Consider the following 7,162-nt stretch of genomic DNA (forward strand, 5'->3'; position numbering starts at 1 on the left):
CCAGCCCCTTGAACTTTGGACTCCACTAGGCATTCTCAATGACCCAACGACTCATCATGTTTACTATTTTTCCCTCTTGAGAGGCTTATATTTCTATTTTGGAGCTATCTTGGTGGGATTGTGATGCAGGAGCATCCATCACCCTTAGTCAAAAGGAGGAATCCAAAGTAGAGTGTGTGGACCAAGGGAGAAAAACAGAGAAAATTATATTTTTAAACAGATTTAAAGGATGAAATGGATAAGTCTCGAAGACTTTATAAAATGTAATCTACCATGTGTTATATGCATGCATGTTAGGTCGCTATAATACTAGTGATTACCCCATTACTATTGTATTTATATCCCTTATTAATATTTTTGTGCCCCTATTGTCCCCATATTGTTATTACTATGCCCCATAGAATCCCTCTATTGTTATTTTTGTGCCTTTATATTATTATTGTTAGGTCGGCTGGGTTATATTGTGACTCCTTAGACTCCTATATACAGAAAGGAGGTTTTGTCATTTGAATCATCAAAGAATCATTCATTTGTGTAATGTAAAGGAGGTTGCGCCCTTGAAGAGGTTGAATTCTAAGGTGTTGTTCTATCTTTTCTATCTTTTTGTGAGATGGTTTCATAGCATTTGGTATCAGAGCTTTGGATTCTGGGGTTTCGCTGCTCAAAATAGGTCATTGTGGCATTTCGCTATATATATATATTTTTTTTTCTGACACGTTTCAGAAGTGAAAAAAAACCCATTTGAGAGGAAATTTCACTGATCCTTGGGCCCAAATTTCAGAGATTTTCGCGCTATATTTGCGGAGATATGATTTGAGGAAGTTGGTCTTTTTATAGACTCCTGAATTACATTCCAAACAGGTGACCTGGGGAAAATCGTCATAACTTTCTCTCTGAGCATCGGATTGAAGTTTCGTAAGAAGATACAGAAAGAGGACGGACTGTAGTTTCTTGTATATATTTTTTAGAGCCGAAGGTGAAAACAGGGACACGTTGTCGTACAAGTTCGCTCCACTGAACTAGTCTATAATTAGGTCACTGTGGGAGATTTGGCATAAATCTTCCTTGGAGAATCCAATTTGGATCAGACTGGTGGCATTGGAAAGAGGACATAGAGGGCTACTGCAACACATAATTTTAGAACTGGCTGATCTGAAATTACAGAGATACATTAGAGGCAATATCTAGCTCCTACAAAGTGAAAAAAGGTGTGCATATTTTTTAAATTTTTGCTTAAGATTGGTTTGAAAAATTATTTTGAAGGAATTCAAAGGGAATAGTAGAGCATTATTATCGGTAATTGATGCCCTGAGGAAAGAAAATGTGAACACCTAGTAAGCAACCTAAAAGCTCTAGCATGACTCATGAAGAAGAGGAAGAAATGCTACATGATATATCAAAATTACAAGACCAAGTGCAACAAATTTCACTCTCACAAAAGCTAACAGAAGCTAAGATAAATGGCGTGGAATCTAAGATAAAGGGCGTGGAAGCTAAGATCGACAATTTGAAGATAGATTTGAAGACAGATTTGAAGAGAGACATGGCAGATTTGAAGACAAACATGGTAGATTTGAAGACAGATTTGACAAATTTTCTACAAGAAATACTTACAAATGGTGAAAGGGTAGTAAAATAAACTAATGATGCAAACAAAAGAATTTTTAATCATGATTTCATAGACTCTAATGTTGGATCGAAGACCCACCATATTCCAAAAATCGATATGAGGAAGTTTGATGGCAAGGATCCCGCAACATGGATATTACAGATGGAGCAATTTTTCGATCTCAATAATGTGCAAAACACACAAAAGGTACGTATTGCAACTTTATATTTGGAACCAAATCAATTTGTATGGTATCAATGGCTTTTCTCTCGTAAACAAATTATCACTTGGGCAATTTTTATGGAAGAATTGACAACATATTATGAGGATACAAAAAGAAACATTTTTTTTAGCCAATTGATTAGTCTCAAACAAAAGGGTTCAATAATAGAGCACATTGAAGAGTTCCAAAAATTGAACAGAAGGGTAAAAAATATTCCAGAGGAGCATAGGATTGATGTGTTCATAGGGACTTTAAAGGATAATATCCAACATGATGTTCGCCTTTGGGAATCTGATTCATTAGAGAAGGAATTCAGGTTAGCAAGAAAAATGGAAAGAGAAATTATGGCAACCAGGAAGCATACCACTCACAACTATAAAGATGGAAGTGTTGTTTCCCCTAGTCTTCCACAACCTATAAGGTTGAAACCACAACAATTGGAAGAAAAAAGAGCAAAAAGGATTTGTTAGAGTTGTGATAGCAAATACATTAAAGGTCATAAGTGTGCTGAGAATAAATTATTCTACATAGATTGTGAAGAGGAAGAAGAAAAGGAGCAAGAAAGGTCAACAGAAGAGGATATACTCTAGGAACAAAGCCTAGATAAAGAAGAAATGAATCTAACCATATCTTGTAATGCATTGGTGGGAATTACCACTCCCCAAACCATCAAGATAGAAGGACAAATCAAGAAGAAAAAGGTAATAGTGTTGATTGATTGAGGAAGTACCCACAATTTTATTCATTGTAAGGTAGCAAAAGAATTGAATTGCTTCCTATATCCAGCACCAGAGTGTCAAGTGATGGTTGCAAATGGAGGAACAATAAATTACTATGGAAAGTTACATAATATCAAGCTATCCATGGGAGAATATGTATTGACTAGTCCAATGCTTTCCATTCCAATGGGAGGTGCTGATGTTGTACTAGGAGTCCAATGGCTACAATCCTTGGGTACAATAGCTTTTAATTTTCAAGAAATTTTCATGAAATTTTATACGGAAGGAAAAGAAGTTGAATTAAGGGGTATTGTGGGGAAACCGGGAAAAATAATCAGCTCTAATGGTATGACAAAGCTTCTAAAAAAGGAACAAAGAGGTGTATTTGCACAATTATGTTCGCTAGATGTTTCCACATCGAAATCATCTATTTCTCCAGATCTCCAAAAAGTATTGGACAATCATTCCAAGGTATTTGAGACTCCCAAAGGTCTCCCACCTATTCATGATCATGATCATGCTATTCATCTGATTCCAGGAAGTGTTCCTCCAAACATCAGGCCATACAGATATCCTTTTGCCCAAAAGAGTGAAATTGAACATATGGTTGCAAAAATGATAGAGGCTGGTATAATTCAACCTAGTCAAAGTTCTTTCTCTGCTCCAGTAGTATTGGTGCACAAGAAGGATGGATCATGGCGCATGTGTCCATATTATAGGGAGCTCAACAAGCTCACTATTAAAGATAAGTTTCCCATTCCTGTCATTGATGAATTACTGGATGAATTATATGGATCAATTTACTTCACCAAGTTGGATCTTCGTTCAGGTTATCATCAAATTAGAATGAAGACTGAAGACATTCTGAAAACATCATTTAGAACTCATGAGGGTCATTATGAATTTTTGGTCATGCCTTTTGGCCTTACCAATGCACCTTCTACATTTCAAGGTTTCATGAATTCCATTTTCAAACCCTTCGTTAGAAAACTTGTGTTAGTATTTTTTGATGATATACTAATCTACAACAAGTATTTGAAGGATCATGTTGAACATGTTGACAGGGTGCTACAACTGTTGGAGGAGAAGCAATTATATGCAAAAAGATCCAAATGTTTCTTTGGAGTACAAGAGGTGGAATATGTGGGTCATATTATATCTCATGAAGGAGTTAAGGTAGACCCTAGCAAAATTAAAGCCATTAAGGAATGGAAAATCCCCACATCCATAAAGCATCTGTGAGGATTTCTTGGGTTGACAGGGTATTATCGCAAGTTTGTTAAAAATTATGGGAGAACAGCACCGCCTCTAACAACATTATTGAAGAAAGATGCATTTTCATGGACTCCAGAAGCAACAAAAACCTTCAAACTCTTAAAGAGGCAATGTGCCAAGCATCGGTCTTAGCTACACCAGACTTCAAAAAATCCTTTATTGTGGAATGTGATGCTTAAGGAAATGGAATTGGTGCTGTTTTAATACAAGATGAAAGACACATTGCTTTTGAAAGTTTTCCAATCAAGGGAAAGTTTTTACACAAAGCCATTTATGAGAAGGAAATGTTGGCAATAATACATGAACTTAAGAAATGATGACCCTACCTAATGGGAAGACAATTCAAGGTAAAAAAGGATCATGATAGCCTTAAATACTTTTTAGAACAAAGATTTTCCTTTGAAGAGAAACAAAAGTGGGTCACAAAGGTGTCAGGTTATGAATTTGAAATCATTTACAAAAAAGGGAAGCAAAATGTGGTGGCAGATGCACTCTCAAGAAAGGATGAGGATGTGGAAGCATTGTTGTGCGCCATTTCTATTATCCAACCAGATTGGATAAACGAAGCAAGGGAGGAATGGAAGAATGATGAAGAAGTGTGGGCACTTATTCAAAAGTTACAACAAGATTCAAGTACATCTGATACATTTAGCTCGCAAACTGATTCATTATGGTACAAAGATCCCTTATACTTCTGTAAGAATTCCAAACTCAAACAAAATATTCTTATGGAATTGCACACTTCTCCCTTAGGAGGGCACTCAAGATTTTTAAAAACTTACCATAGAGTTAAGAAGGAATTGTTTTGGGATGGCCTTAAATCAGATATTCAAAAGTTTGTGGCAGAATGTTTGGTTTTCCAACAAAATAAAGTTGAAACAATTAAGACCCCGGGTCTATTACAACCTTTATCCATTCCAAGCCAACTTTGGGAGGAGGTTTCAATGGATCTTATCATAGGTTTACCCAAGTCTGAGGGAAAGAGTGTCATCATGGTGGTAGTTGACAAACTTACCTAGTATGCAAACTTTTGTGCATTATCACATCCATTTAAAGCTAGTACAGTTTCTACTGCATTTATGGAAACAATTCAAAAGCTACATGGAAACCCAAAGATTATTGTAAGTGACAGAGATCCCATTTTCATTGGAACATTTTAGACAGAATTATTTTCTTATCTCGGTACTCAGTTAGCTCATAGCTCATCTTATCATCCTCAATCTGATGGGCAAACTGAGATAGTAAACAAATGTTTGGAAGGATATCTTTGTTGCTTTATATTATTATTGTTAGGTTGGCTGGATTATCTTGTGACTCCTTAGAATCCTATATATAGAAAGAAGGTTTTGTCATTTGAATCATCCAAGAATTGTTTATTTATGTAATGTAAATGAGGTTGCCCCCTCGAAGAGGCTGAATTCTAAGGCGTTGATCTATCTTTTCTTGAGCTGGTTTCATAACATTTGGTATCAGAGCATTGGATTCTAGGGTTTCGCTGCTCCAAACAGGTCATCGTGGAATTTTTGCTATAATTTTATTTTATTTTTATTTTTATTTTTTTATTTTATTTTATTTTAATATATATATATATATATATATATATATATTTTTTTTTTTTTTGTGACGTTTCAGAAGTAGAAAAGAAAACCCATTTGAGAAGAAATCGTGTTGAACCTTGGATCCAAATTTCATAACTTTTTGTGCAACATTTTGCGGAGATATGATTTGAGGAAGTTGGTCTTTTTGCAGACTCCTGAATTACATTCATAACAGGTGACCTGGGGAAAATCGTCATAACTTTCTCTTTGGGGATTGGATTGAAATTTCATAAGAAGGTACAGAAAGATGACGGATTGTAGTTTCTTCTATGCATGTTTCAGATCCAAAGGTCGAAACAGTGACTCGTGGCATGTCATACAAGTTCGCTCTACTGAACTAGTCTATAAGCAAGTCACTGTGGGAGATTTCACATAACTCTTCCTTGGAGAATCCAATTTGGGTTAGACTTGTGGCATTTGAAAGAGGACACAGAGGGCTACTACAGCTCACAAATTCAGAACTAGATGATTGGCAAGTACAGAGATACATCAGAGGCAATATCGAGCTCCTACAAAGTGAAAAAAGGTGTGTAGATTTTCTTAAATTTTTGCTTAAGCTTGGTTTGAAAATTTATTTTGAAGGAATTCAAAGGGAATAGTAGAGCATTATTATCGGTAACTTATGCCCCGAGGAATGAAAATACAAACACCTAGTAAGGAACCTGAAAGGTCAAAAGAAGAGGATATACTCCAAGAACAAAGCCTAGATGAAGAACAAATAAATCCGACCATATCTTGTAATGCATTGGCGGGAATTACCACTCTTCAAACCATCAAGATAGAAGGACAAATCAAGAAGAAAAAGGTAATAGTGTTGATTGATTCAGGAAGCACCCACAATTTTGTTCGTTGTAAGGTAGCAAAAGAATTGAATTGTTTCCTATATCCAGCACCAGAGTGTCAAGTGATGATTGCAAATGGAGGAACAATAAATTGCTTTGGAAAGTGCCATAATATCAAGCTATCCATGGGAGAATATGTATTGACTAGCCCAATACTTTCCATTCCAATGGGAGGTGCTGAGGTTGTACTAGGAGTCCAATGGCTACAATCCCTGGGTACAATAGCTTTTAATTTTTAAGAACAATTCATCAAATTTTCTACGGTAGGAAATGAAGTTGAATTAAGGGGTATTGCAGGGAAACCAGGAAAGATAATCAGCTCTAATAGTATGACAAAGCTTCTAAAAAAGGAGCAAAGAGGTGTAATTGCACAATTATGTTCGCTAGATGTTTCCACATTGGAATCATCTATTTCTCCAGATCTCCAAAAAGTCCTGGAAAATCATTCCAAGGTATTTGAGACTCCCAAAGGTCTCCCACCTATGCGTGACCATGATCATGCTATTCATCTGATTCCATGAAGTTTTCCTCCAAACATCAGGCCGTACAAATATCCCCATGTCTAAAAGAGTGAAATTGAACGTATGGTTGCAGAAATGCTAGAGGCTGGTATAATTCAACTGAGTCAAAGTTCTTTCTCTGCTCCAGTAGTATTGGTGCACAAGAAGGATGGATCATGGCGCATGTGTCCGGATTATAGGGAGCTCAACAAGCTCACTATTAAAGATAAGTTCCCCATTCCTATCATTGATGAATTACTGGATGAATTGCATGGATCAATTTACTTCACCAAGTTGGATCTTCATTCAGGATATCATCAAATCAGAATGAAGACTGAAGACATTCCGAAAACATCATTTAGAACTCATGAGGGTCATTATGAATTTTTGGTCATG

This window comes from Pinus tabuliformis, chromosome J (genome assembly GCF_031772625.1).
Source record: "Pinus tabuliformis cultivar Carrire ecotype Pingquan chromosome J, CPIR1, whole genome shotgun sequence".
Lineage (NCBI taxonomy): Eukaryota > Viridiplantae > Streptophyta > Pinopsida > Pinales > Pinaceae > Pinus > Pinus tabuliformis.